At 32.7% G+C, this 16,957-nt stretch overlaps 1 pseudogene across 1 annotated transcript; it reads right to left on the reverse strand.

Annotated features, from left to right (window-relative positions):
- Positions 1 to 4,903: 4,903 nt before the first annotated feature.
- Positions 4,904 to 7,514, reverse strand: LOC145062557 (vestitone reductase-like; annotated as a pseudogene). Its single transcript, XR_013687609.1, has 5 exons — positions 7,434 to 7,514; positions 6,940 to 7,128; positions 5,625 to 6,157; positions 5,280 to 5,475; positions 4,904 to 5,197 (listed from the first exon to the last, which is right to left on the reverse strand). The product of XR_013687609.1 is annotated as a vestitone reductase-like (transcript).
- Between the last annotated feature and the right edge of the window lie 9,443 nt (positions 7,515 to 16,957).

Raw genomic sequence — 16,957 nt, forward strand, 5'->3', positions numbered from 1 at the left:
TGGACACACAGTTGTCACTGTGGTGTGACATGCTCACATGATACTATTTGGTTATACAGTGCTAATATGACATTGTTACATGTCAAGCTTGAAAGAAAGTGACACAAAAAACACTAACTTATCATTTTTTTCAATCTTGAGACTAAATTTTTATTTATTTTTTTAATTTTAACACTTAATTGTTACATGTCAAACAATGTTATGTTTTTCAATTTCATTTACTGTTGTAGAAGTTGTAGATTTTCTCTCATATCCATGGCCCATGTTAGAGTGTAATGTTACATATGTAAATCTTTCACTAAGAAATTAAGCCAAATAATTTGCTTTAAATCTACGTTTGTATTATCCCAAATAAGATTTTGATGATTAATAGTACGAACTATTTTGTTGGTTAAAAAAATTAGATGAAAAAAAAAATCTTCAATGATATAGATAAGTACTCAATACTTGGTAAATAAAATGTTTGATAAAGCAAGGTGCTATAACATGGGCTCTTAGATATATTTAGAAATAACAAAATCATATTCATTTACTCATGGTGACTTAATTAGTAATGCAAGATTACGTAACATATATTTAAACAAAATTACATGCATTTACTCATTACCTTAATAAAATAAAATAAAAAATAAAAAAAAATAGTAATTATAGTTATTCAATTTCTCAACCCAGTGAAAATATCAAAAAGATGATATATTTTATTTTCAACTAAGATATATAAGTACAAAAATAATCTTTCTTTTCACCTTGGCTTTTTGTCCAAAGATTCGAAGGAGCGTTTGATAGTTGCTAACTGGATTTGAAGCTGACTGTGTTAGAAACTGACTGAGTTAACTTCTGACTGAAACTTACTGTTTGATTTTGTTTCTGACTGCCTGTATAAAATGACTACATTACCCTCAAACAACATTTTTATAATAACACATTTATGATTTACCATTTTATTTATAACATTATATTTTTTATAAAAAAAACATTAAAAATGATCAAAATGATGTAATTTACAACCATTCTTAAAAAAAGATGTATATAAGCATATAACACATGACCAAAATGATGTAATTTACAATTATTCTTTACAAATAATAACACTTTATCACACCAAAAAATGTAATTTATTTTAGAGACAAAAGTGATGCAACATAGGGAAAGAAATATAACACAAGGGTTTAACTATACAAACAACATGGCAAAAACAAGAAATTTTTATTCTATAGACAAAAGATGGTTTCTTTTGCTCTATAAAGATTTCTTCTCTCTTGGCCTGGTCTTTTGATCAACACACAAACACAAACGAAACAAAAACAAGAAATTACTTCAATCTTCTTCTCCATCATCAAATTACCATTATAATTCCTAAATCCATAAATTCACCTGGTCTCTTGATCACCACACAAACGCTAATATCACTGCTTCATAGCAAATACCATATGAAAGCATATTTACAGATTACAATGAAATCAATATCAAATTATCAACAACAAGATGGGATAGATGGAGAATGGATGGTGGATGAATTACAGACTCGTGAGGTCGGCGAAGCTGATTCCAGAAATGGCAGACTCCGACGAAGACAGAAGTTTGAGAGGGAGAATCGGCGAGGCAGATGTCGCAGAAGGTGAACCAACGGTGGGGGTTTTCGTTCAAGATAGAGGAACGACGTTGGATGGCGCTGGACGACGACGATCTTTCCACCTACTTCTTTATTGTGCACTTTTGAGTTGTGCATCGGTAGTAGCTTCTGTAACGTAGATCAAAACTTTTTCTTACAATAATTCTTGATCAAAAAGAAAAACAGGAACAACAAAATGGATGGTCGGAGGTTGGGAGGAAGATTCTGGTGTTGTGTAGAGGAGATTCGTATTAGGGCAATATGGATAATCTTCAATTTTTCTCCAGAGTTGTCCCGACCCTTCACATCTTGAGAAGGGACTGAATCAGATGAAGATCATGGACCGAGTCCATGAGTTTAAAAGCCAAATCAAAATTTTTGGATCTAGTCTACATTTGGACCCAGTTAGAAGCTTTATCAAACGACCCCTAAATCAAGATGAAACCAACTATTTAAGACTCTCTTTTGTTTTTTTCAGTTAACTTTTACTTTTACCTTCTTTGTTGGTCCTTTTCAAGCTTCCTTGTGTTTGTACAACCATCCCCCATCTTGCATACACTCTTCCTTTCTTTTCTATATAACTATTCGAACCCTATAGTCAAGACTATAATAAGGTGGCTGTCATGGGACATGGGATGATAGCATGGCAAAAAAACAGGATACAAGTTTCTACACATGTGATCAATTAGCAAGATGATCCCCTACTTTTTTGTTTGTTTTTAGACATGATATCTATGTTTTACATGGAGCATGTTAGGGTATTTAGGACGTCTTTTTTAGTGATTAAACATGACAAAAGTCAGGAACAAGGACTCATGGCAGCTTTAATAAAAACAATTATGTTTTGTGTTTCTAAATCCTAACCGAGAGATAAGTAAGTGCAAGTATAATCCTTGTGTCGAAGTTGAAAAAAGCCTTAACGTTAAATTTGAAAAAAATTTGAAAACTTAGTTGTCAAATTTGAAAACAAATCGAAAACTTAGTGTCTTTTCTGTCACTTTTTTCAAGTTTGACATGTCATCATGTCACGTTTGTTGGGTTTTCTACACATCAAATACACTCTAAACTAGGCAACGAAAAAATCAAAACTACGATATACCTAAGTGTACATGCACCCTAGGATCTATGGTTTCATACTAATTACATCTACCCTAGAAAACATAAAAACAAAGAAGAAAAACATATCACTTATGTAGCCCTTGATCTCCATGTTTTAGATCTTGATCTTGTCCTCAACGAAGTTGCTTGGATGAGAGAACCCACACTAGGATCCATCTAATAGTATCACACCCAATGACACTAAAGAGTGAAATAAAAATAACTAGGAGAACGGTCAATTTCATAAACCCTAAGAGGGTTAGAAATCGTCTCTAAGAGGGGGAGGAAGAAGAGTTGGCGAAACTTCAGGTCAAGGTGCAATGAAAAATGAAATCTCTAAGACTCTATTTATAACCTTGGATCTCTTCCTAAGTTTTGTACTCATTCCCATGTGGGATGGAATACCTAGAACGAAATTCACTCCTTTTCCCATGTAGGATGAAGTGATTTTCATCCAACTCTAATCACATAAGGGTTCTGGAACATTCCTGAGTAACCATCTATCGATTAATGAATATTTAACCCTTTAATTAATTAAATTGTTAATTAATTTCCAAAATATATTTTCAGTTAGTTTCTAATTAATTATTAACAATAATAATTAATAAACCAATTTCTCTTTTTATTTGTTCTGCTTAATTTGGGTCTTGAGGCAACCCAAAAGCACCTTGTTATTATTAGAAATATCACCAATAGTTAATGATCTTGGACACATTTTCCAACATCATCAACGTTGTATAATTAAATAGTGTCATTTCAGCATGTCGTGTTAGTAATGATAACCAGTAAATGATCAACATTGAAAAAAAATCAGAAAATATGATGTTTAAATTGCAACAAAAATACAAAGTTTCAAAATAATAATAAAAAAAAAAACCATTATAATGTTTATGTAATTTACTCAACAAATAAAAACACTTAACTTAGTTTATTGGTAAACACATTACCAAATAAAATGTATTAGAAAATTTCCCATTACAAAAGTAGGCATATTATCAAGCATGATACATGTTGTTCTTCCTTACTTTCCTCAAATTTCTCTAATTCACATCTAAACACATAACCATACGAGTTCACATCAACACACAAAACCATATAAATAAGGGCTGCCGAGAAGATAAACATTGCTTACGTCTCATCAAGAAAAAATTTAGGCATATTATCAAACATGACACATGTTGTTCTTCCTCACTTTCTTCAAGGCTATGATAAATCGCATTTGACAAGTGATGATGGTGACGTTTTCTTGGTTAAAGCTCTTAAGCATCCTATTGAAGATTTGGTGGATGTAATAATAATAGGTTTGTATGGGTTAAATGGATCCTCTCAAGCTAAATTGTTTTGTTTGGAGAGTGTTTAAAAATAGAATTCTCATTTGTTCAAATCTTGCCAAGCGTGGGGTTATGGTGGAGTCGAATCTATGTCCCTTTTGTTGTCGATCGGAAGAAAGCCCTAATCATATTTTCTTCGTGTGCACCATTGTTTCGCAGTTGTGGAATTGGTTTGTGGGATGGTCTTTTGTTATCTCTCATCAGCCAGTGTCGTGTGTGGATCTAACGGAGATGCTTGACTTGAAAAATTGTAGCAAGAAGATGCAGAAACTAAGATTATCTCTTGTGTATTCGATGTTGTTGTCGATTTGGAAAGAACAGAATGCCATTGTTTTTTGGAAGAAACGACAAGCGGTTATGATAATGGCGGACGTCATTACAATTTGCCCTTTTAATTAGATTAAGAATAGATCTAAATTGAATTCGGTTGATTGGTTTAATTGGTATAAGTCTCCTATTTTAAACATTTTTTAATAATTTGGCTTGAGCTGCTCGTTTAAGTCTTTATTTTTTGTTTTAATAATATTTGTTCACCGTTAAAAAAAAAAAAAAAAAAAAAAAAATTCAAGTCATAATTAATTAGAAAAACCCAAAAACAAAGTTAGTTTTGTTAATTCATGAATTTCATTAACAAATATGCATCATCATAGCTCTCTACACACATATACATATACATGTAAGAATTCCTACATGTATCAGATTTAATTTTTCTCCCACATAAAACTGTGGTTACAACGTCCCATAGGAACCCACACGATCACAAAATTTTCATCTTTACCAACTTTTGAAGCTAAAATTAAGATATAGTTTGATAATTTCGATATACTAACTATTGAAGATATCAATTTTGATCCACGGAATATTTAAAATCAACGGTCAGAAATTTTTATTATACTTGAGAGAAGAATTTAGAGAGCGGAGAGAGATACCGTTTGATTTGATTGGAGAGATTGTCGAATTAAGCTGGCTAATTGTTAATAACAGATAATATGTATTTTATGCAGTTATTGCAATCTATAATATATTGTTTCTTTTGCAACAATCAATTGCATCATCAAACATTTCTTCAAGTCCATACTTGAACCGGAATCCAGTGCCCAAGAGTTTTCTTGATGAGACGTCAGCCATGTTTATCTTCTCGGCAGCCCTTAAAGAGCTTAAAAAACAATGCAGTTCAGTGAAAAAATGCTTAAATACGTTTCATGAGATGAGAGGAATAGAAAAATATTACAACTTACTTGATATTTGACATTTTATATTCCGGATATCTTTCTGATAATATTTTGTATAATTCATCGATAGTGACTGCGACTTTGGAACAAATATACCTCCCTTTTGCTTTCGGGTACTCAAGGAGATGAATGTGTGCCCTGGCGACATCATCAATATGCACAAAAGGCGTTTTCACAAGCAACCGAGGTTTGCCAATGTCACCTGAAAATCAATTTATCATCAATCAATATAATTAAGCATATAAAGCCTTGTAAGTATATTTCCTGAACAATGTATCTCAAAGAAATTTAATCTTAAAGTGTTAATGATTCTAATATCACATGTAAATGTATATAGCAATAATAACTGACCAAATATCAAAGCCATTGAGCCACGCACTGCGCGTGGGCAAGAAGCGCCAACAAATGGACCATGAATATTTGTCGGAAGCACAGTCACAACATTGAAACCTTTTCTGTCCGCGAACTCTAAGGTCGCTTTTTCAGTCATTGTCTTGGAAACGAAATATGAAACACCAAATTGCTTATCATTAGCGCGAATTGAATCAACATCACTCCATGATTCCTCATCTAAGATCTCATTGTTCAATCGTTTCTCATTAAACACAACGGTAGATGCACTAGATGTGTATATAAGTTTCTTTACTGTCTTTGAGTCGATGCATGCTTGTAAAATACCCAAACTACCCTTCATGGCTCTTTCAGTTAGCACGTGTTCGGATTCTTTTCCATGAACATCAATCGGATGTGCAACATGAAACACCCCAGTGCAGCCTTTTATTGGTGCCTTAAATGTCGCTGGTTTGCTCAGATCCGCGTTAAAAAGTTTGAGCCTCTTTGATGCCCCTGGTAGGCCATGATGCCACTGACGTCTTCCATTGAGCCTAGAAATCATCAATTTTTACTATTTAAAAAAAAATAAAAAGGGAAAATGACTTAAAAGCTTAACGAGTTTCCAAACCGTTCAAAAACCACAATCATGTTTTAAAAAAACTCTACAAACTTAACATTTTGTTTAAAAACCCAACATACTTTCCTAAAAGTAAAATAAGAGAAACAGATAATGTGGCTTATTACCATATCGGAAAAATGACTTGTTAGACCAACGAAGTTTCCAAAACGTTTAAAAAACTCCAATCATATTTTGACTGTTAAAAAAAACTCAATGAACTTAAACAAAACAAAACTGGATTTTCTGAACGGTTTGGAAGTTTGTTGGACTTTTTAGACAAAAGGTTAAGTTCGTTTGGTTTTTTTAACAGACAAAACATAATTAGGGTTTTTTAAATGGTTTGGAAACTTCGTTGGACTTTTAAGTCATTTTCCCAAAAAAAAAAAAAAACAGCATTCTTGTTTCGATTGTTAGAAAAGTTAACATTTTGTTATAATGTTTCGATTGTTAGAAAAATTAACGTTTTGTTATAAATTATTGTGTTTCCATTAGGTACCTCCATATATGCCAAATATTCTATCTTTAAGTAAGAGAGAGAGAGAGAGAGAGAGAGAGAGAGAGAGAGAGAGAGAGAGAGAGAGAGAGAGAGAGAGAGAGAGAGAGAGAGAGAGAGAGAGAGAGAGAGAGAGAGAGAGAGAGAGAGAGAGAGAGAGAGAGAGAGAGAGAGAGAGAGAGAGAGAGAGAGAGAGAGAGAGAGAGAGAGAGAGAGAGGACCTGGATCAGATCTCCATGTGGCATTAACAGAATATCCATCTTCAAGTAATGTCTTGATCATCCATGAAGCTAGGTACCCCGCACCACCAGTTACACAAACAGTTCCTTTCTCCATCTTAATTTTGTGCTTAATTGCTTCACTAGAATTTGAATCTTTAACCTTGATGATGAATGTAACACCAAATGAATCTGCTAAGAACAAGAAACAGAGGTATGTTATATAGTGTTAGAGTCATGTGCATGCCAACCACTAACCATATATCATGTAGTTTATTGAAAAACTCACTCTAGCAATGAAACTATAAAGATCATACTACATGAATCCATAAATAAAACAAAGGTATCTATTATATATATATATATATATATATATATATATATATATATATATATATATATATATATATATATATCCATTATAACACATTTTATTCAAGTAAAGCACCCTAATTCTAAACAGTAAAATAAACAACCGAGCCAAGGAGGTTAATTACTAGAGGGTTTGAGGGTGAGATTTGAGAACGACGAGCCTTCGTGTTGGAGAGAATGAAGACTTTGTGGGGGGATTTAGATTTTGAAGTGTTTTTGTTATTATATTCAAGTGAGTTTTTCAACACGTTAAATGGAGATAGTGAGGTAAGCTATTCAGTCATAGGTCAACTTTTATTAAAAAACTGATAGATGCATTTCATGATTTCAAAAAAAAAATGCAAATGGACCGATTATCAATGGCCTCAACGTGCTAAATAAATAAGTAAATAAATAAATAAATAAAAGACGAGTGTTTTTCGATAAATTACTCTAATACTCACCACCGATTCATTAGTGTATATATATATATATATATATATATATATATATATATATATATATATATATATATATATATATATATATATATATATATATATATATATATATACTAGTCGTTTACCCGCGCAAAGCAGCGGCTGCAAATAATTTTCTAAAAGTTATATTTGGAAGGCCGCGTATAATTTGGTTTTGTGAATTGTTTCTTTTTTCGAGAACATATTATATTCCAATGAACATGCAATGCATTAGCAAATACCATTTATGAGTACACTATATATCTATAATGTACATTATTACTTTGAGTTTAAAATAAAAATACTTTGTTTTTTTAAGTTAAAAATAAAAATATATTATTTTCTTAGTTAAAAGTAAAAATACATTACTCTTTCGCTACGAATATATATACATTGTTGTGGATTAATAATAAAAATATGTTGTTTTGTATTAATATATGTTGTTATTTTAGGTTTAAATTAAAGTAAATTTTTGTTTTAGATTAAAAGTAAATATTTTACTAATTTTTTGTTTAAAAAAAAATTATATTGTTGTTTTGGATTGCAATTAAAAGTATCACGGTATCGTTACATCTGCAAATAGTTTCATTTCCGTAGATGTTTCTTTTGACCAGTATTATGTTTTGTCAATTAAATGTCATTACTTTTATTTATTGGTCGTATTGATTGCGATTTATAGTTCTAACATAAGTTAGTAAAACAACCAGATTTACTTACCTGTCACAATAAAAGCATAAACAAAATTAAGCTAACTTTGTGATGTTCTAACACCACGGTTTAACAAATAAAAGGAAATAATGATAAGTAAGAATAGTTTCCAAATTGTCGGTATGACACACGTCAACAATGCATATTAAATTGCCACCCCTAAATCAAAGCAAGAACATTTTATGATTCATTCGTACATGTATTTTCAAAGGGATATATACAGTAAAGTCCCAATATTTTCATCAATTTGACAAGAAAGTCCTAAACTTTATTTTTTTAACAGTAAAGTCCAAATTTCCGGCAGTTTTTGACACTTTCACCCTTTTTTCCCTGTTATCCGGTAGTTAGGATTTTTTTGTCAAAAAAAATAAAGTTTAGGACTTTCTTGTCAAATCGTCAATTAGGACTTTACTGTCAAAAAAATAAAGTTTAGGACTTTTTTGTCAAATCGTTGAAAATATTGGGACTTTAGTGTATATATAACTTTTTTGGTTAGAAATTTAATGGTATGATACTCTTTAAGCATAAGAGTTATTGAAACCTTCACTAATCTGCTAGATCGTATTGAAATCCTTAACGTTTTGCTTCTTGTTAAATCGTTTTTTTAATCTCAAGAAACCGACATTGAAAAAAATTGAGATAATCAAGAAAGAAAGAAAGAAAGAACCATGGTAGTGTTGACTTTTTGCAACTCCAAAAATGGAGAAATAAGAAACCAAAAAAAACGAAATTGTCATTCTTTCCTTTCTCCACATTCACACCCTTTTGACTAGACATGTGTTGTTTGTGTTTGTATAAAGCTAGGACAATTTTGTTTTTTTAGGTTTCTAATTTCTCCATTTTTGAGACTGCAAAAAGCCAACACAACCCTGGTTCTTTCTTTCTTTCATGATTATCTTAATTTTTTTCAATGTCTGTTTGTTGAGATTAAAAAAACGATTTATCAACAAGCAAACGTAAAGGATTTCAATAGGACCTAGCTGATTAGAGAAGGTTTCAATAACTCTTATGCTTAAAGAGTATCATACCATTAAATTTCTAACAAAAAAAATTATATATATACTAAAGTCTCAATATTTTCAACGATTTGACAAAAAAGTCATAAACTTTATTTTTTTGACAGTAAAGTCCTAATTGACGATTTGACAAGAAAGTCCTAAACTTTATTTTGTTGAAATAAAAAGTCCTAATTACCGGCTAACCGGGAAAAAAGGGTAAAACTGTCAAAAACTGCCGGTAATTTGGACTTTACTGTCAAAAAAATAAAGTTTAGGACTTTCTTGTCAAATCGATGAAAATATTGGGACTTTACTGTATATATCCCATTTTCAAATGGAAGAATTATTAGTTGAAATAGCAATCCATCCTTTCGTTTTTTCTTCGTATATCATTGTCATTCAAACTTTACTCAATAATAGCAATATCATCCAAAGAAAAGAATGTGTAGGTAGAGTTTTACGAAGTACAATACCATAATAAGAAAAAAATTGAAAGTTTAATAAGACTTAAATAAAAGAAAGTAAGATATTATAGTTAAAAAAAATTAAAGTATATTTCTACTTCTTCCATATAGCCCATTAACTAATTACTCTCTTGTTTAGAATCTAAAGAAAAAAGAGCATGACTGACTCCCAGCTACCTTTTGTCACATTAGCCAATTGTTGAGCAACAATTGTTTTATAAGGCATGCTTTAACAAAACAATACTCTATAATTTTTCAACAAACATGAATTTACGCCCATATTTGGAAAAAAAATCCAGAGTAAACACAAAGACATTTAATCTTACCTGTCACAGCACCCTTGATCCTCATACCAGAATAGGTATCATCAAACATAAACAACTCTACAAACATCCGACTTCTTCAAAGACTTTGTCGAAAACTAACACAGGGTAGAACATAATAAGGAGAAAGTGAAAGTCAGGAACATGTTGTTCCACTTTATGTACATATCTAGATGTCTAAATCTGTTCATTTCATCATATAATCTTCTTTAGTCAACAACCTTCTTTAGTCCATTTGTTCTCGTTTTTAAACCTACAAATCACTAAATAGTCATTACCAACAATTGGATAGTTTTTCCTAAAGAAGCAAATAAACTTAGTCCCGTAAAGCTAGCCATTCGAGTCCACATAACTAAATAAAAAAACAACATTAAATATAGAATAATCATGATAAGAAAAGTTATAAACATCTAAGAACAATACGTCCTAAAACATAGCTTCATCACATAGCATTAGAATTAACCTAATAACTGAATCCCATAAAAACTTACAAAAATAACTTAAATCCATACCTAAGAAACAAATCCTAAACCATATAATATTCTTCTTTGATGCCTCCGTAACATTCATTTCACATTTCTTGAATGAAGTAGGAAAAAGCATATTAAGGGGATCATATCATAGGTTTGAGATAGTGAAATGGTTCCAGATGTATAAGATAAACCTGACCTGCCCTCGATCAAAACAAAAGAGAGACGATGATTGACAATGGTTTGTGTTTGTTCGGAGAGAGAGAGAGAGAGAGAGAGAGAGAGAGAGATGTCACCAAAGGTTTAGCAATGGTGTCCATCGTCTATCGGTGGGTGTAGATGGAAGCACTGCCGTCTATTTTCGGTAGGTTGTGGTGAGTGGTGATTGTATTCATCATCTAGATAAGGAGAAAGGGTTAAGAGAATTTGTAGAAAGGGATGGTGAAAGCCTCGAGTTGTTGTGATTTTATGGTTTCTAGAGAGGATTTGTAAAGATGGGGTGAGATATGAGGGAAGATTAGCCGGAATTGAAGATATTTAAGCTTGAATGTAGGCAAATTAAAACGATATTGTTAGGTGCATTTTATGCACCCATTTTGTAGCTTTATTCCATAAAAGTGCATTCCATTTAGGTTTAAACTCATGCATTTTGCATATTTTTCGGGATTTTTCATGAGGCAATTTCATTCACATACTTTTGTGATATTTCAGGGACTTTTGGAGGTAGGATATTGTTGGAGGAGGTAAATAAGAGTTGTAGACAAAATTTCAGGACTTGCAGAGCACCGAGGAGCAAGATATCAAAGAAATGAACATTTTGGCTTTACAGAGATTTACACGGCCATGTAAATTCAAGCCTTGCGTTTACGCGGGCTGTGTAAACGTAGATTTCTGCGCAGTATATGTTTGTGTTTACGCGGGCCGTGTAAATGACAGTGTTAATTTACATTGGCCGTGTAAACGTAAACGTGGGTTTTAAAGCGGTTTTTCACCATTCTTAAAGGGGGGAACCGATTTTTTCTTGAGGGGGGCGACTTTTGGAGTAGAGAAGGCGAATTTCTTGAGGATTTTGAAGTTGATTAACACTTGGGAACATTTGATTTCATTTTGTAAGAACTTTAATTTCATTTTCTAGATTTGTGATCTTGTTCTAGCCATGAGTGGCTAGAACCCTAAATTCTCCAACTTTATGTCTTGACATTTGGATGTGATTTCAATCATATGACTTGATGTTTTATTTCAATTTTCTATCTAGTGAATTTGATTTTGTTTCAATCGAATGTTTGATTCTAATTGTGATTCTTATTGGCCATTTGAATTAGGGTTAGATCATTCAAGTTATCTAATTGCAAAATCCGTAATTGTTTTGTAAATTAGACTAAGTAACAAGCACTAATCTGATTTCTATTGAATGAAATTAGTGTAAATTTTTTCACACATTCTTACGCTCCCGAGCTTGTGAGGAGTATTGAGTGTTGTTGGGAACATTCACATAAAGCTTAAAGCAACCTTTCAATCCAATTCTAAGAGCTTGTTTAGATTAGGTTAGTAAGGTTAGGATTAATCAAAGAGCTTGTTTTGGTTAATTATTGTGGTGAATGGGAAGTGTTAGAGCTTGTTAACACTTTCAAGTACCAACTTAGATAGAATTAAAAAAAATATCTTGTCATCCATGGAATCACATTGCTAATTTGTTTTGCATAGAGTTGGAGTTCTCACAAATCCTAAATTTGTTTCATTTAATTGATCATTTACTTATTGTTTCATTCTTTTGTTTAAATCATTGCATACCAACCCCCCATTTATGTGACCATTATTGTACCTTCCGCAAAAAGGTATAAACATTTGTTCCGTGTCTCTGTGGATCGACCCTACTTACCTTGTATTACATTTCTAGTACAAAGTAGTAGTGTTTAAGGAGTCATTAGTACCCTTTATTTGTTGGGTTTGACACGCCTAACAAATTGGCGCCGTTGCCGGGGACACGGTGTTACTAATTGTTTATGCCTAGATTTTTGTGAGCAGGTGCTTTAAAAAAAAAAGTCAGGTAGAAGATAAGTTTTCAATTGAAGGAAGTGGTGAGAAGGTTAATGTGTTGTAAAGGCCCACCTACTTAGAAAAAAGCATATTTAGGGGTCAAGTCGAGCCAACGACTTAAAACAAGGGCAGCTAACCGGGAGGCAACCCGGGGTTATTTTTGTCCTTTCTTTTAAAACTTTTTAGTCTTTGGTAAATTTTAATTTTTTTTTTATGTCCCAAATGGTTTTAACTTATTTTTTATGCCTAGAAAATGAATCTCCGGCTCCAAAAATACTTCACAGATAGCTTGGGGAGGATGAAGAGGAGGTTCTCACCACAATTGCAAGGCTCCAAGAACGATTTGGTAAATTCTTTCCATATCTTTAGTCGTTCATATTTTGCTTAAAAATTCAATTGGTATGCATATGTGACTGTTTTTGACCCATTCCCAACGCAGCTACCATCCTCCACCATCCGACTCTCAATAGGCCAGCTATGCCTCTCTCCAAGCATTGAGGACGATGCTATATTTTAAGCTTGGGGAGGGGCATCCATCCATGCATTGATCCCGTTGCATGTAGGTTGCATGTAATTTTGTGCATATTGCATTGCATTAATTTTTTTGATTCATCATTATTTTCCTTTTTCATTTTTGTTGCATAGAAAATTTTTCAAAAGCCAAAAAGATTTTCTTTCTAATTTTTTTTTATTCTTTGCATTTTGCATCTAAATTTTTGCATTGTATTCATTTGTTTAAATTTTTTTTTTTGACTCAATCCCAAGCAACCAAATTTTCTCAAAACTGTTGAGTTGGTAAGTGAGTCATGTGCCTTGAAATTGGCTTGCTCTTTTTATTGAAAAATCTAAAAGCATGTTAATCACACACGAACACACCTCCCGAAGCTACTTGTACAAAACTCAAAATGAAAAGATTGTCAACACTGGAGCATAACAGCAGGTATGAGTCGATTCTTTGGGACATATGACCGGTCTTATGAGTAGTAATGCTCAATTGAACTTAAAATGCCAAATTCAAAAGTTCATAAAAAGAACGCAAAATCTCAATGTCCCGCCATCCAGCGCTCTAAAAAGTCCTTTCTACTCATTCCCTTTTATATACCCTGCTTGGGGACATAGTTTCCAACTATACCTACGGGTCTTTGCATGCTAACTTCAGTCCCCCGAAAAATCTCTAGAAGCCCTTCACGGTAATAGACCGTGAGATGTCCCACAAAAGAAAAGTCAAGGACGATAATATAAAGAAATAGGCCAAACAAATAAATTAACTGGAGTGTTATGTATTATCTTAGTTAGTGAATATGTCTTAATAATAAAAATAATAAAATAAAATATAAAAAATACAAAAAAAAAAAACAAAAAAAATGTTATTAAGTTAATCTGTGACCTTTGGAACTCGAATAAGTAAACTCCGAGGGGTGTTCTACACCTAATCGCCTAAAGCAAAATTGTTTGGGACTGATTGGGTTGAAAGTTCGCTACACGGGTTCCATAGAAAGTCATGAACTTAATAACCAAATAAAGCTAATCTGTGGCCTTTGAGGTTCGGGCAAGTAAACCCAAGGGATCCTTTTAAATCTAGCACACTAAGGTCATTTGATCTGGATGTGTTGGTTGAAAGCCCATTACACGGATTTCAAAGAAAGTCATGAGCTTTATTTGTAGGAAAATGTAATTATGAAGTTTGTGTATATTTGTGTTTATAGTTTTATTGAATAATATATTTAGGAAAAATGATTGGATGCCAAAAGATTCCTTTGGACTTGGATTTGAACTTATGACATTGGGACTGAATGTTAATTACTATGACTGGAGTAAGTGGTTTGAAGTTTGTAACCAATCTGGGTAAATTTTAGGGAATTTTTAGAAGATATTTTTTAGAAAAAGACTGTTGTTAATCAACAAATAGCTGGAGTCGGTCATTGTTATATTTTGTGAAACAAAGATGATTGAGCATGTTTTGTCACATAAAATTTCATGAGAGTAAGACCATAATTTGTTCCATGATTTAACTTCATGCTATTAAGAGGAAACAAGTGTTGTGATCTTTGATTCTGTTGAGTTGCATTAGGGAGTGGCCAAAAGTCTTGTTTTTGTTGTTATATAATATTTTGAGACTTATGCCAAGTTGACTCAAGGCACGACAGGTACATTCTCAACTATGCTACAAAAACGAGGTTAATTGGGTTGGATCCTTTACATATTTGTTTTGGTTATTGCATTAAGTTTCAAAAGTTTTGAATTTGATTTTCTTTTCTTCTCTTTTATTTTATTTTCTCCGGTTTAAATTTGTCTTGTTCTTTCTTGAGGACAAGAAAGGTTCAAGCTTGGGGAGATTTGTTAGGTGCATTTTATGCACCTATTTTGTAGCTTTATTCCATAAAAGTGCATTGCATTTAGGTTTAAACTCATGCATTTTGCATATTTTTCAGGATTTTTCATGAGGCAATTTCATTCACATACTTTTGTGATATTTCAGGGACTTTTGGAGGTAGGATATTGTTGGAGGAGGTAAATAAGAGTTGTAGACAAAATTTCAGGACTTGCGGAGCACCGAGGAGCAAGATATCAAAGAAATGAACATTTTGGCTTTATAGAGATTTACACGGCCGTATAAATTCAAGCCTTGCGTTTACGCGGGCCGTGTAAACGTAGATTTCTGCGCAGTATATGTTTGTGTTTACGCGGGCCGTGTAAATGACAGTGTTAATTTACATTGGCCGTGTAAACGTAAACGTGGGTTTTAAAGCGGTTTTTCACCATTCTTAAAGGGGGGAACCGATTTTTTCTTGAGGGGGGCGACTTTTGGAGTAGAGAAGGCGAATTTCTTGAGGATTTTGAAGTTGATTAACACTTGGGAACATTTGATTTCATTTTGTAAGAACTTTAATTTCATTTTCTAGATTTGTGATCTTGTTCTAGCCATGAGTGGCTAGAACCCTAAATTCTCCAACTTTATGTCTTGACATTTGGATGTGATTTCAATCATATGACTTGATGTTTTATTTCAATTTTCTATCTAGTGAATTTGATTTTGTTTCAATCGAATGTTTGATTCTAATTGTGATTCTTATTGGCCATTTGAATTAGGGTTAGATCATTCAAGTTATCTAATTGCAAAATCCGTAATTGTTTTGTAAATTAGACTAGGTAACAAGCACTAATCTGATTTCTATTGAATGAAATTAGTGTAAATCTTTTCACACATTCTTACGCTCCCGAGCTTGTGAGGAGTATTGAGTGTTGTTGGGAACATTCACATAAAGCTTAAAGCAACCTTTCAATCCAATTCTAAGAGCTTGTTTAGATTAGGTTAGTAAGGTTAGGATTAATCAAAGAGCTTGTTTTGGTTAATTATTGTGGTGAATGGGAAGTGTTAGAGCTTGTTAACACTTTCAAGTACCAACTTAGATAGAATTAAAAAAAATATCTTGTCATCCATGGAATCACATTGCTAATTTGTTTTGCATAGAGTTGGAGTTCTCACAAATCCTAAATTTGTTTCATTTAATTGATCATTTACTTATTGTTTCATTCTTTTGTTTAAATCATTGCATACCAACCCCCCATTTATGTGACCATTATTGTACCTTCCGCAAAAAGGTATAAACATTTGTTCCGTGTCTCTGTGGATCGACCCTACTTACCTTGTATTACATTTCTAGTACAAAGTAGTAGTGTTTAAGGAGTCATTAGTACCCTTTATTTGTTGGGTTTGACACGCCTAACAAATTGGCGCCGTTGCCGGGGACACGGTGTTACTAATTGTTTATGCCTAGATTTTTGTGAGCAGGTGCTTTAAAAAAAAAGTCAGGTAGAAGATAAGTTTTCAATTGAAGGAAGTGGTGAGAAGGTTAATGTGTTGTAAAGGCCCACCTACTTAGAAAAAAGCATATTTAGGGGTCAAGTCGAGCCAACGACTTAAAACAAGGGCAGCTAACCGGGAGGCAACCCGGGGTTATTTTTGTCCTTTCTTTTAAAACTTTTTAGTCTTTGGTAAATTTTAATTTTTTTTTTATGTCCCAAATGGTTTTAACTTATTTTTTATGCCTAGAAAATGAATCTCCGGCTCCAAAAATACTTCACAGATAGCTTGGGGAGGATGAAGAGGAGGTTCTCACCACAATTGCAAGGCTCCAAGAACGATTTGGTAAATTCTTTCCATATCTTTAGTCGTTCATATTTTGCTTA

The sequence above is a fragment of the Lactuca serriola genome, chromosome 7, assembly GCF_051521515.1.
Source record: "Lactuca serriola cultivar US96UC23 chromosome 7, Lser_US96UC23_V15, whole genome shotgun sequence".
Taxonomy (NCBI): domain Eukaryota; kingdom Viridiplantae; phylum Streptophyta; class Magnoliopsida; order Asterales; family Asteraceae; genus Lactuca; species Lactuca serriola.